Below are 13,221 nucleotides of genomic sequence, written 5' to 3'. Positions count from 1 at the left end.
AGATAGCCACCCCCCCCTCACTGAAGCTCAGCTCATGAAGTAAAGAAATCTTAAATGAGGATGAATAGTGGTAACAAAAAGCATGGTAAAATTTATTATTATTATAATATATACACCTATATGCCACAATAGAACATCATCCAAAATTATTTTTTTTTAGGTTTTGTAAATTGTGGACGATGCAAGTCATTTAATGGTACTAGAGAAAGACATGCTGTTCAGGTAGCTCCAGGTCTTAACACTCACATCAATTTCGGAGGATGAATACGACTGAAGGAAGCCTTGGCGGGTGCACAGTTGGAGGAGTCAGTCATGTGACTTGCCTCTGGGGGGCCCCCAAGACAGTGGGCCCCCAGACAACTGTCTCCCCTTGCCCTATTATAGTTACACCCCTGGCTGCCCTACTAGAGAAAAACAAAACATAACACCCTCCCTTAGAACTGCTTCATGTTGATTTTATTATGTCCTCATGCACTTTCCTTGTAATAAATACAAGTAGCTAATTCACCAGGAAGTCACTTCTGAAAAATGTGAAGTGAGTGTTTGGGGCCAATCAAGTAGCCCTCTCCATTTATCAAGGGGCCAGATGCTTTCATACATCCTGCTGCTTGGCCTAGGCAGTTCTATGTTTAGCAAGGGAGCTGTTAGCCTCAAGAGAGATCGCACAATGAACACCTCTGTTCTTTCCAGCAAGGTTATATCCACGCAGTCTTCTAAAGGGTATCTAAAGAACTGAGCTAGGTGGCCCATTTTCCCCCTCATCTTTTGAGCAGGTGCTTTTTTAAAAAAACTACCAACACCCTAGTAAAGTCTTTAAGGAGACTCAATAACTTTGATACTCAGTGTAGCTATCAAATAGAAATGATTTGACTTCTTTTCTATGGCATAAAATTCAAAATGCTGGTGTCTTAAAAAGAAAGAACCTGGGGGCACAACCTTGCACTCTTTGACTTGAAAATGGTATCTCTTAATTCTAGAAGTGTGTCAGAATTAGCTGCACTTATTCACTGAGCATGGAAAATCCACTCTGACTATGCTCAGAGGCGCTCTTTGCTGTCCATAAGTTCCAGGATGGAGCCCTGATACTAAACAGAGTCTGGGGTTCTTATTCACTGGGTGGAGTTATGTCCTGATTAGCTTATGAATTTTCTGAAAAACCCATGACCTTCAGTGTGTTTATGTGGTGGACTACTCCTTTTATCAAGAAATTTCAGGTCTGTGGGTTTCCCCCCCCTTTCTATTCTTCTTTTGAAAAAACAGAAAAATTCTAGTTATATAAACTAGATAATGCAGTCTGCTATAAATCACCCGGGTTGTCCCTTGATATTTTGAAAACTGATGAGGCTGCCGATTCTCGCTTTTTACTTTGTATGCAAATGATGAATTATAGATGGGGAAATAGGAAAAAGAGGGTTTTTACTCATTTACTGGATTGAAAGGGACTGGATTAGTGAGTGAACACTAGTACCCTTGGACTATTTATTGTGACATTGCTTAGAAATATTCAAACTCCTAAAGCCTTCAAATCACCAGGGACATTGTTAGCCTTCTTCAGGAATTATTAAAATGTACAGAAATGTATGAGCCTCACTTTATAATAATTAATCAGGAGCTGTTGATTAATAAAGCTCATTTTTTTCATCCAGATGATTCAGGGTATTATCCAAAGGACAGTGTCCTTGTCATATTGATTAAGAAACTAGACTTTGCAGGGGAAGAGAGTGCAAGAACAGTCAGCCGTGCTTCATCCTTCCTTCATTCTCCCCTACCTCCCATCCTGCCATCTCCCCAATAAAATAAATATTGAATGAGAATATTAACTCGTTAACCTTGACAACAATTTGTAATTTTCATAAGGGGGAAAAACACGCATATTCAGCAAATAAATCGCTGTGGGGATTTCTGGGAAACAAATTGGAGGGAATGAAGAATGCTGCCATATGAATTCTGTCATTTTTATGGGCTGCTGTGATTAATTTGTTTGTTTAGGTCCCTCAATTAAGGCCACAAATACAGTAAAGTGTCAGAAGCAAGCTAACTGGCATTGCTAGTATAGTCAACTTGGGGTGACTTCTAAGGTCACTGGAAGCTTAGTTTCCCCAGTCCTTCCTCAATTCTAAAATCAAACGTAGATCTCCCAGGACCAAATTACATGACTGCTGTCTCTCTTCTGCAAGAGAGACTTCTCATGGTGAAAAGCACACAGAGGGTGATCTTGCCAATAAACCAGCATACATTAGGTCCTTGTTCCCTTCCCCACACCAAACAGAGTTTTAAATAGGCACTTGTTGATGCGGTCTGAGGTGGAAAGAACATTTCAAACCTAAACCGTACTGGCTTACACACTGTGCAGTGCTCTACCAAACCAAGAGCGGGACAAACATTCTGGTTCTTTCCGATCCTAAACAGCATCTACACTGTTATGAATCTCAGAGAAGCTCCGTGGTGACTAAAAATTGCTTCAATGTGGAAGCAATTCTTTGTCACCACAGAGGCTCTCTGGACTCTGTAGCGGAGTGGACACAGTTTAGAATTGGACAGAACCAGGGTGTGTGACCCACTCTTGGATGATCAGAGCACTGCACAGTATGCAAGCCACAGTGTCAAGTCACATGACTGGGGGGTGGGTGGGCAGAGAGGCAGGGTTCAACCAACCTTCCCCCAGACCATCAATATTAGTGCCTTTGGCACACGAGCTGCACGCCCACATGACCTGTGCTGCTGGGAGCATAGTGGGACATGATCCACGCTGTTCCTGACAGCGTGGATCAACAGAGGCCAGGACTCATTTCCCTGGCTCCAGATATCCCACAAGGCACCATACAATGAGTGCAGTGCTTGCGGGGGGGGGGGGTGTTCCCTCATCAAATGGGTGCACTAGGTGCCCATCTCTGTGTCTCCTTGGGCCCTGTGGAGCCCGAGGAGACACATGATCCAGCAGCCGGGTTAAGAGCCAGGCTAAGAGCCAGGCTTGGGAGCGGGTTTAGGTGTATGTAAATTGTAATAGTACTAACACTTGCAGTAGGACACATGCACACAACACACATATGTGCTCAGGCACACACATGCACACACACACACCCTTATTATTTATTTATCTATTTATTTGCACAGTCAGACAGGTGTTATTGACTAGTTTGTTTTATCCAGACATCGAGTCCTTCCCAAGGACCTGGGATGGCTGAATTTTATTGTCAATGTTGTTGCTGCTGTTATAGATATTGTCGCAGAATATAGGCTGTTCCCAGTAAAGTTGCTTTTTGTAATTGGCTGATGGTGATTTCTGTGGCCCCTATGGTGTTGTATTATTATTATTTTATTTTATGTAAGCCGCTTTTGGAACTTTGGTTGAAGAGTAGCAGTAGTAGTAGTACATGGAAGGAGGGGAGAGTGAACATCTGCAAGCCAGGAAATGGTTAGGACAGCTTTCCATCCATTCTCGAGAAAATGCTGGGTACAAGTGCTGGGTACAAGTGTCGTCCATCCCAGCTCCTGACTTGCAAATGATCACTCTTCCCTCCTCCTGCCCAGGTTTTGCTAACACACAATCAAAAACTGGGAGTGTGCACAGCTCCCAAAGCTTGTCTACCCTTGTCTACCCAATTTACAATGGTTTGAACTGATTGGTCCTGGGGGGTTGCAATAGATTAGGACAGCACAGCTTTGGCCCTCCAGCTGATTTTGGACTACATCTCACATATTCTCTAGCCACAGTGGCCAGTAATCAGGGATTATGGGAGTTGTAGTCCAGAAACAGCTGGAGGGCCAAAGTTGTACACCCTGCCATAGATGATGGCTGGGCTGAGTTCAGTTTGATGGATCACAGGTTGTTGTTCAGGTCCAGGCAAGGACTATTGATTCTGCAAGTGGCTCCAGAACCATTGATTTCAGCTGAACACTTTTATAAATGGTAGATGGATGGATCACTGTGTTATGTTCAGAGGTGCACCTAGGAGCCTGGACCTAAAGGCCTTTGGAGCCCCCCCACCCTGCAAGTTAAGCATCATTTTTTAACATGTAGGTTCTTGAGGGCACAAACCATACCACCAGGACAGGCTAAAGATAATTTGGGGGCCCCCAGGGGGTGTGGAGGCCAGTGTTCCTTCTAACAGGGATTCCCAGATGTTGACTACAACTCCCAGAACCCCCAGCTGCAACAGCTTTTGCTTGGGGATTCTGGGAGTTGTAGTCAACATTTGGGAATCCCTGTTAGAGGGAACACTAGTGTGGATCTTGGCCTCAAAGTCCAGGGGTAAGAGCATCTCTGGTTGTGTTTTAAGTTTGTTTTCATATTTTTGCTCTTTCCCCCTTGCAGTGGTTGATTTGAACAATATTTACTATTTTGGCTCTTATACAATATAGGGTTTTGTTTTGTTTTTGTTTTTAGATGGCAGTCTTTTAAGGCATTTAGCATTCTGATTTTAGCCCCCCCCCCCATGACCCCTTTATCTATTTGGTATAATATGTAGTAGGCACTTATGTCACTTTGGGACATTAGAAATCATGAGGTTTCCCCCATCCACCTCACCACCCCAACCTCAAATGGTAGGGGATGATGTGATTGAACTGTAGATCAGCTGCACAATTTAAATGGAGCACTGCTGTCTTTAAGTTTGTATTGAATAAAGGAGCTAATACAAATGCATCCTGTTTGTTATGCATGCCATTAGGTTTGCATGCTGCCCTTGTCTGCTTAGACACATTATCATCTATATGAGAAGATGAAAGATGTAATGCGATTGCTTAAAATTAAATTTTTAAAAGTGACTTTTTGAACAGTAGGAATCTGTGTCTTGATGGAGGAGTGAAGGGAAAATTAAATAAAGTGTTTTTAATACTTTAAAGAGCATGTGGGAAATGCTAAGTGAATGACAGAAATGGAAAACAATCAAAGAAATGTACAGATTGCAGCAGAAAGCCTTGACTGCCTGGGCTGAGCCAGAGACAAGGGTAAGATAACATGCACGCTGTGATCTGATGGACTTGGCATCTCAAGGGATGCTGCCTACCTTCACTGACACTGGTTGGTCCGCATAAACGTATCCTGTCACTTGCCGCACATTTCTTATTCAGCAGAACCAACACAGCCATGGAGACTCTGGAATACAGTTGCCCTGGTCTTTTGATTGTGTGTCGCCTGTTGAGAGCTGTGGAGGGAGGAATTCGGTGCCCTGGAGCAAACATGATTCTCGCTCCTCTCTTGCTATGCACACATACATACCTAGGAACACATACGTGGCACACTTACATACATGTACACATTACAAACACGTGTACAGAGTTACATAGGAAGCTGCCTCATAGCAAATCAGACCATTGGTCCATCTAGCTCAGTATTGTCTGCACTGATTGGAAGTGGCTTCTCCAAGAGACTTTCCCAGCCCTACCTGGAGATACCAGGGATTGAACCTAGGACCTTCTGCACACAAAGCAGATGCTCTACCACTGAACCATAACTCTTCTGGATGTCTGTCCTGTTTCTGATTGTGACCACCACCCACTCACTCACTCACCATTCAGTGCTCTGCTTTCTTTGCCTGACTTGCAGTCTTTCTGAGGATTGGAAGTGAGGCCTTTTTTCCACGGACCTCTGTTAGTACATTAACTGGCCCATTCATGGGCCTAACTCCACTCAAGAATAAGACCGCTAGCTTGGCTTGGAGACATCTTGCAGTTCTAGAGCCTATAAGTTCAGGGGATAGTATCGAAATCCACGCCCCTCAGGTATTTAATTAATTAATTAATTAATTAATTAATTAATTTTACATTTATATCCTGCTCTTCCTCCAAGGAGCCCAGGGTGGTGTACATCATGATGTTTATGTCTACCATCACCGCAACCCTGCGAGGTAGGTTAGGCTGAGAGATAAGTGACTGGCCCAGAGTCACCCTGTGAATTTCATGTCTCAATGGGGATTTGAACTCTGTCCTGGTCCAATACTCTAACCACTATGGATGGTTTCTCATGACATTAATGCTGGTTAAATGAGATTGACTGATTTTGGTGTGAGCGTGTTAACCCACACACAGTGGCAAACCTGGTACTGCAAGTTAACCAGGATATTTTTCTAGAATCAGATCTGGTTTAGTTATCCCCTTGGAAATCCTAACCAGGATCCACTGGTCATGAGAACCTGTACCTCTCACCTGGTTACCTGGATGTGCCATGCCCTTACCTGCGCAGCCACCATAGATGCCTGCACCCAGAGTGGACCATGCCCACCGATGCTCTATCATCCCATCTGTACTCTATGGCCACACAGCCAGAACACTTTGGGCTTTGGCTCCACTCTGCCTGGCCACACACACTAACCTGCATGTCCCACCCACACCTGCCCCAACACCCACGCGTCCTCCCCATCAAGCTTCAGCACAGCTTTCCATGGCCAGCCGTGCTGGGACAGCAGCCCCACACTCGACAGACAGATGTGAGCAGTAGAGGTGTGCACAAAACTAGCTGGCCTGGTTTCGTTTGGGTCCGAACTGGTTAAGCCTGCTCTCCCTGCTCACCATCTCAAGGTGCTTCACTTTGCTCCTGTAGAGCACCTCTCAGTGCAACAATCAGAAGAGACATAGAGCAGAGAAACAGAGAGAAGAGAGAACAAAGGGGCAGACCTACACGCTCTGTTTCCTCCTAGTGGTCAACAGGAGTTATTGATGTTGAGAGTCAATGCCCATGGAGTCACATCTCCAACAGCCATGGGCACTGGCAATGCCACTGGTAAGGCAGCAGAGACTGGGGAATGTTCTGTCCAGGATGCCCCAGGGTTTGTGCATTGTCTAATTCAACTCTGAGGTTCAGGCAGGATTGCACAGCCTTCCTGTCAGTCTAGTTCTGGACAGCCCTTTTCTCCTCAGCTTGTTTCCCCATCACTGCCGAGGTGAAGCACAGGTCACCCAGATCAAGACCCAGGATGACGGTGCCTGTCACTCACCTGGAACACCCCCTGCCCCACCTCCATGGGCTTCGGCTGATTCATTCCGAAGCTCTCTGGAGACTTCCAAGTGCAACCACGCACAGTTTGAGTTTTAGGTCAATTGGGGACACAGCTGTTGATGCCCTGAAGGCTTTGAGGGTTGAGAGCAATCTGAGGAATAGTGTGAAGGCTGCCAGGATTGCATCTGGCTTCCTGGAGGCCAATGGTTACCACAGTCTGCTCTCCCTGAAGCCACTAACTGGGATTGTGTGAATGGTGCTCCAGAGCAACCTGCCAACAGAAGTGATTGTGTGCCAGGTGCATCCACTGATCCTGGTTAACCTCCGGGGCCAGATAAGTAGTTGTGTGAACCCAGCCTATGATGAATATCATCCTTTTCATGGATTTCCATCTACTGATTTCCATGCTGGTCCCCTCCGCCCACAATCCCCCCTTGTCTTTCACTTCCATGTCCCTCTCATTCATCCCCAGTAGTTCATCTCAAATTATCTCCTTCAGACCCAAATTATAGCAACAGAGTTCTGCCCTAAACTCCTTTTTGAGACCCTTGAATCTATCGGTCAGCATATTATGGGGATAATTCTCATTCAGCCCAATCTGGTATGCTGCTTTCTAGCTGAGGTCCATAAGGCCTGAGGAGGTTTTTGAATTGATGGTGTTTTCAAACTTTTGTATGTAACACTTACAGGAAGTTATTAAAAATAGGGCAACAGGGGACAAGCTCAAAGATGCAGTCATTCATCTGTGTTGTGTTACGCAGGGTGAGGACATCAAGAGTCCCTGTTAAAGCCTTTGTTTCTCCAAGTGTTAATAGCCACCATTTTTTTATTATTATTTTATTCAGCTCTGCAATCCTATTACTGGAAGCATTGGAACATAATCAAGTACTACCTGCAGGATAAGTCAAAAGATTAAATTAAGCTGGGATTTAAATCCCCACTAAACATAGGATCAAGGAAATATTACATTTTTGTTTGCGTTGGAGCCTAGTCTTAGGTATATATATATTTCTTCTTCCTTTTAAGGGCTTCTCTAGAATACACAATATCGTAATTTGCTCCGACCACTTGGTGAGTTGAATAAAAAGCGGGAGGAAGACGGGTTGGGGCAATCCGTGCTCATTGTTATTCAGCCCCTGATCTTTTACCTGCTGCTCCTGTTGAGTCTCTATTGAAATCCTAGGCCATGATTCTGACCTGTGACCACTGTCTGTCAGGATGTTCCGTATCCTGCCTTCTGCTGCTACCTTTGCTCAGCCTGATGTTTTACGCTGTATCTTCCAAGAGCTGATAACCTCCTGAGGTGCTCTTTCTCACTGCCACCCTGATTGCATTTCCTTCTGTAAGATCTTAGGCTGCCATAGCAGACTCGATTTCAGGAAAGTCTGTGCAGATTCAAAGCATAGTTAAGGGAGAAAAACGTGCCGGAGGAGAAAACCGTCCCTTGTGCAGTAGGGATGTGCAAACAGGTTTGACGTCGAACGCAGAGGCCAATTCCAAAGGCGCAGCGGCCTCCAAAATGGCCACTGCGCCAGAGGGAGAAGGCCCAAATGGGCCAAAGAGCTGGCCGAACGGCTGGTATGGGCATGAAGGGAGGCTGGCAGGGGAAGGGGGAACCTCCACGGACACCCCCCCCCGCTGCCTCCAACAACTCCCCCGAAGGGGGTAAGTTAAAAAAAAATGTTTGTGAACCCCCCCGGACCGGACTGGACCGAAACCTTGGAGAAGCCGCTGCCAGTCTAGGTAGACAATACTGAGGTAAGTTGAACAATGGTCTGACGCGGTATAAGGCAGCATCCTATGCTTCTGTTCCAAAGTCATTCTAACTACATTTAGGGATCCCATTTACACTGGCTGACATCCTGACTACCACAGTGTATGTGTTTCTAACATCAGTGCCACACAGGGTCAACCCCTGCGCTGGTTTCCACACTCTAGAAACCACGTATTCTAAGAGCAGTAGTAGTCCCAGCACAGGGACTACTGTTGTGGACGTGCTGATGTTAGTGATTCTCTTTATTGAGCAGGGGGAGAGTAACTGGCCCTATCCACCCCCAGCACAGTATCTCCAGTGATTGTTGCTGGTGTCTATCTTATGCTTCTTTTTAGATTGTGAGCCCTTTAGGGACAGGGAGCCATCTTATTTATTTATTTGTCATTTCTCTATGTAAACTGCTTTGGAAACTTTTTTTGTTGAAAAGTGGTATATAAATATTTGTTGTTGTTTTGTTGTTAGCAGCATACATGGTGCAGCTGCTGGCGCTTGTTGATCACAGAAACAGATGTGATCACCCTTACCACTTTTGCCTCTTCCGATGAATGCTGCAACTGTAAAGAGTGCAGGCAGGAAGGTGAGCGGTGCACCAGGAGTGGTGCACCAGCACTTGCTTCCTGCTTTGGATGCTGTAATGGCATACAGCATTCTTTTTTTAAAAAGCTTCTGAAGAGCAGGGCTGTATGCATGGAAATTGCAGCAGAGTGGTTAAGCAGCACATTTGTGTCAAAGAAGGGCTAGTGCTGAATAGGAAACAGGAAGTAAACTGCAAAGTACAGCCAGTTTTAAAGAAACGGTGCCACCTAATGGTGCAGCAGGGAAATGACTTCATTATCAAGCCAGAGGTTGCCAGTTCGAATCCCCATTGGTATGTTTCCCAGACTATGGGAGACACCTATACCAGGCAGCAGCAATATAGGAAGATGCGGAAAGGCATCATCTCATACTGCGCAGGAGGAGGCAATGGTAAACCCCTCCTGTATTCTGCCAAAGACAATCACAGGGCTCTGTGGTTGCCCGGAATCAAAACCGACTTGACGGCACACTTTACCTTTACTTTTACAGCATAATTATGCTGCTTCCAGATGTTTACTTCTGCATGGTAGCTATACCCTAGAACAGAAATTATGGAAAGGGGGACAGTTATCACAACGGTCCAAGCTACTGCTGGAAGCTTAAAATGATTCATTTATCGATTTAGGGGGAGGGTTAGTTAGGCCGTCTTTCATCAGACAGACCGTAAGGCAGCTTTCAAGAACTAAAACATATAAAACACCTAATACAGGGCTGCTCAACTTTTGTTCTGCAGATATTCACTTACAAGTCCCATAATCTCTGGCTGTTAGCCACTGTGGTTGGGGATCATGGGAATTACAGTTCAAAAGCAGCTGTAGGGCTGAGGTTGAGAAGCCCTGATCTAATAAGTTAACAACAATAACAACACCATAAAAATGTATTTTGTATCCACTTTCCCCCTGTAGATTAGCAACAATCAAAATTGGCCACTTTGAGGACCTTCACGGGAGTGGGGGAAAGTAGGATACCATGTATACATGTCTGGACTGCCAGCATCCTCCACATCTTCTGGAAGGAAGGAAGGAAGGAAGGAAGGAAGGAAGGAAGAAGGAAGGAAGGAAGGAAGGAAGGAATTTGCTGACTGGAGAAAGCCAGGGTCTCAGCATAAGCTAAGACAAACATCTCCAGCTCCAGTTAAGATTTGAACTCAAGGGCTGCTGTCAGACGTAATGTGGAACCGGAGGTCCAATGGACCGGGGGTCCCACACGCCTCCTACCACTCCAGTTCTGGAGAGCTCTCCTGGGCATTCTGGAGAGCTGCATCTCTGCAGTCATTGAGACTGCAGAGAGGCGGGGGAGCTGGCTGTGTTGACTTCCTTCTCGAAAGAAGGAGAGCCCGCACAGCCAATCAGGCCAGAGTGAAGGAGGAGTTTCTGGTCCCATGGGGCCAAGAGTGCTGTGCTAGCATTTGGATGGTGCCACAGAACCAGAATTGAAGGTGCCCAAACTCCATTCTGAACCAAAGGTCCAGAGTGGAGTTTGGGGAGGGGAACTGCAGGGGTCTCTTTTCACCTTCAACTCGGTTTCCTGAATTCGGACATGCAGCAAAGGAAACCAGAGGTGAAGGGACCTACCGTTTCCTATTAAGTCTGAATTCGGCCTATGCCTTTCAACCACCCAATGTCACTGCTTGTTAAAATACATGGCAAGGACTGTCAGCTCCAAACCCAGAAAGGGTTCTCTAATCCCAATAGTATATCTTTGCCTAGTGTGTGGCAAGATGGCAAATACAGAAGCAATATTTTCAAGGAGGATCAAGACAAATTTTAAGGGCAATCATCCCATTGTGGTTGGTAGCACATTCTCTTATTTGGGATCACTGTGATTATAAACCAGAAAAGTTTCAGCCATCCAGTATGTTTGATTCCTAGGAAACTCTAATTTTTCAGGATTTATATCCCCCTAATATCCCCTAAATACCCATTCCAAACTTCAGTTTGCTTATTTATTCCATCACTCCTGCATAGATTCTGATTATGTTTATATTCACTCTAAATGTGAATACTTGGGATTACATTATTTATCTTCTGCCCTCACCCCCCCCACACACACCCCTAAAAAGGAACAGCAGCATAGATGGTGGATTTGGAAGGTTCTGTGCAGATAAGATTTCAAAAGAATAAATTGATTTGTTTTGCTCACCTTCTCTCAATTATCATCATTATTATTTTAGGAAGAGCTCATTGACAAACTAGCAATTGGACAAGACAGCAGGTGGGCAAAAATAAACATAACATTAATTTGAAACTGTGATATGGGGCCAGCATGATATCCCTTTCTCTCCCCCTCCCCAACTCCCAGCACTAACCTCCCACAATTCAAGTTAAGAGATATTTTTTCTGTGGATGTTCTTTAAAGGGCAGCAGCTCTGTAGCCTGATTCCATCAGAGGAAATGATTTGGGTAAATGCCATTCTTGTTATCCTAAATGGAAGTTTGAGTTTCTGGAAAGCTTTTCATTATGTAGGACACAAGTAGGGCTGCAACCCCTTACCCACTACTGTGTAGTGTTCTCAGCTGTCCTGGGGTGTGTGTGTGTGTGTAAAAGCTATTATTTAAAAGAGGCACTCTAATTACACATCTATGTACAATTTCCCCACAAAGGCTAATATGAACCATGTATTTTCTGCAACGTTATTGGTAGCAGGTGCAATTCATTGCAGTGCTAAGTTTAGTTTTTAAATAAAATATCTTAAAATGCTGTTTATAAAAGCTAATATCCGATAGCTTATCAGAATAAAAGATCAGATATTATCTTTTCTTAATGACTCTTCAGATAACTAATTTAAATACTGGCGTTAGCATTGCAGCAGATTGCATCTGCTATCAACCTCTCTTGCTGTGGTGTAGGTATTTAACAGCCCAATTGCACACATCTTTACCTGTGCTCCTCATGCAATGCATGGGGGTGTTTCCCCACAAGCCGGTGACAAAACCATGTTTTCACAAATTTGGACTACCACAATCATGGGCACATTTGCCTCCAGTTTGTCAGTCAGTGTAGACAATAGCGAGCTAGATGGACCAATGGTCTGACTCAGTATAGGTCCGCTTCCTGTGTTTCCATTTTCTCTTCTCCAAGCTAAACACAACCAACTCCTTCAATCATTTCAGAAAATACTTGTTTTCAGGGCTGGATTATGACATGCTAAGGCCCTAAACTATGTCAAGCTTAAAAGGCCCCATAGCATGACAAAAATATTTATTTTTCTAACGAAAAAGACAAAGAAAAAGGAAATAACAAAGCTTTATTTTCACTTGGCAAAGGTCCAACACTAATGATCTAGCAAAAACAGTTATCTTGCAATGAGCCTTTTTCTTAAACACTAGCTGACCGGGCGCATAGCGTCTGCGCCCCTAGTTCGACTCTTCCCCCCGCTTCAGCCCCTTCTCCCTGTCGTCTGGCGGGCATCTCTGATGCCCACCAGGCCTGGTTCTCTCCCCCACACTCACAGTTTCTCCTGCCCCCTGCCACCGCCTCCTCTTCCTGGTGGCCCACCTGCCTCCTGGCCCCAGCAGGTGTGCAGGCCGTGGCCGCTTCACTGCGGCCGGGGCCACCACCACCACCTCCTCGCCATGGCCACTGCCATTTCCCCTGGCAGCAGCTGAAGGGCCTCCTGCTGTGCATGAGCTCCCGTCGCCTCAGCCTATCAGGTGCCTCTGCCACCCAGCCAATCAGCACATTCTAAAGGCACACCCAGGAGGATTACATATATAGATAGCTGTAAAATACCTACATTTATCATAACATGTGGATAACTGTACCTTTGTACACTGTACCCTTGTACCTAATGTTTGACAACATGTGTGAATAGGGCTATTGGAGGTCAGTGTAGAACCCTGTAGTGCCACATAGGCCAGTGGCCAAGAGGTAGAGTAGGTGTCCTCCAGCTGCACTTTCCTCTTCACTTTGCGAATAAAACCACTCATATCTA

At 45.2% G+C, this 13,221-nt stretch overlaps 1 non-coding gene across 1 annotated transcript; it reads right to left on the bottom strand.

Moving 5' to 3' along the window:
• Nucleotides 1–5,388: 5,388 nt before the first annotated feature.
• On the bottom strand, nucleotides 5,389–5,460 carry TRNAT-UGU (transfer RNA threonine (anticodon UGU)). Its single transcript has one exon. It is a non-coding gene; the product is annotated as a tRNA-Thr (tRNA).
• Between the last annotated feature and the right edge of the window lie 7,761 nt (nucleotides 5,461–13,221).

Source organism: Hemicordylus capensis, chromosome 4 (assembly GCF_027244095.1).
Source record: "Hemicordylus capensis ecotype Gifberg chromosome 4, rHemCap1.1.pri, whole genome shotgun sequence".
Lineage (NCBI taxonomy): Eukaryota > Metazoa > Chordata > Lepidosauria > Squamata > Cordylidae > Hemicordylus > Hemicordylus capensis.
Note: the sequence above shows the minus strand (reverse complement) of the source record. Positions and strands in the feature narration are given on the sequence as shown.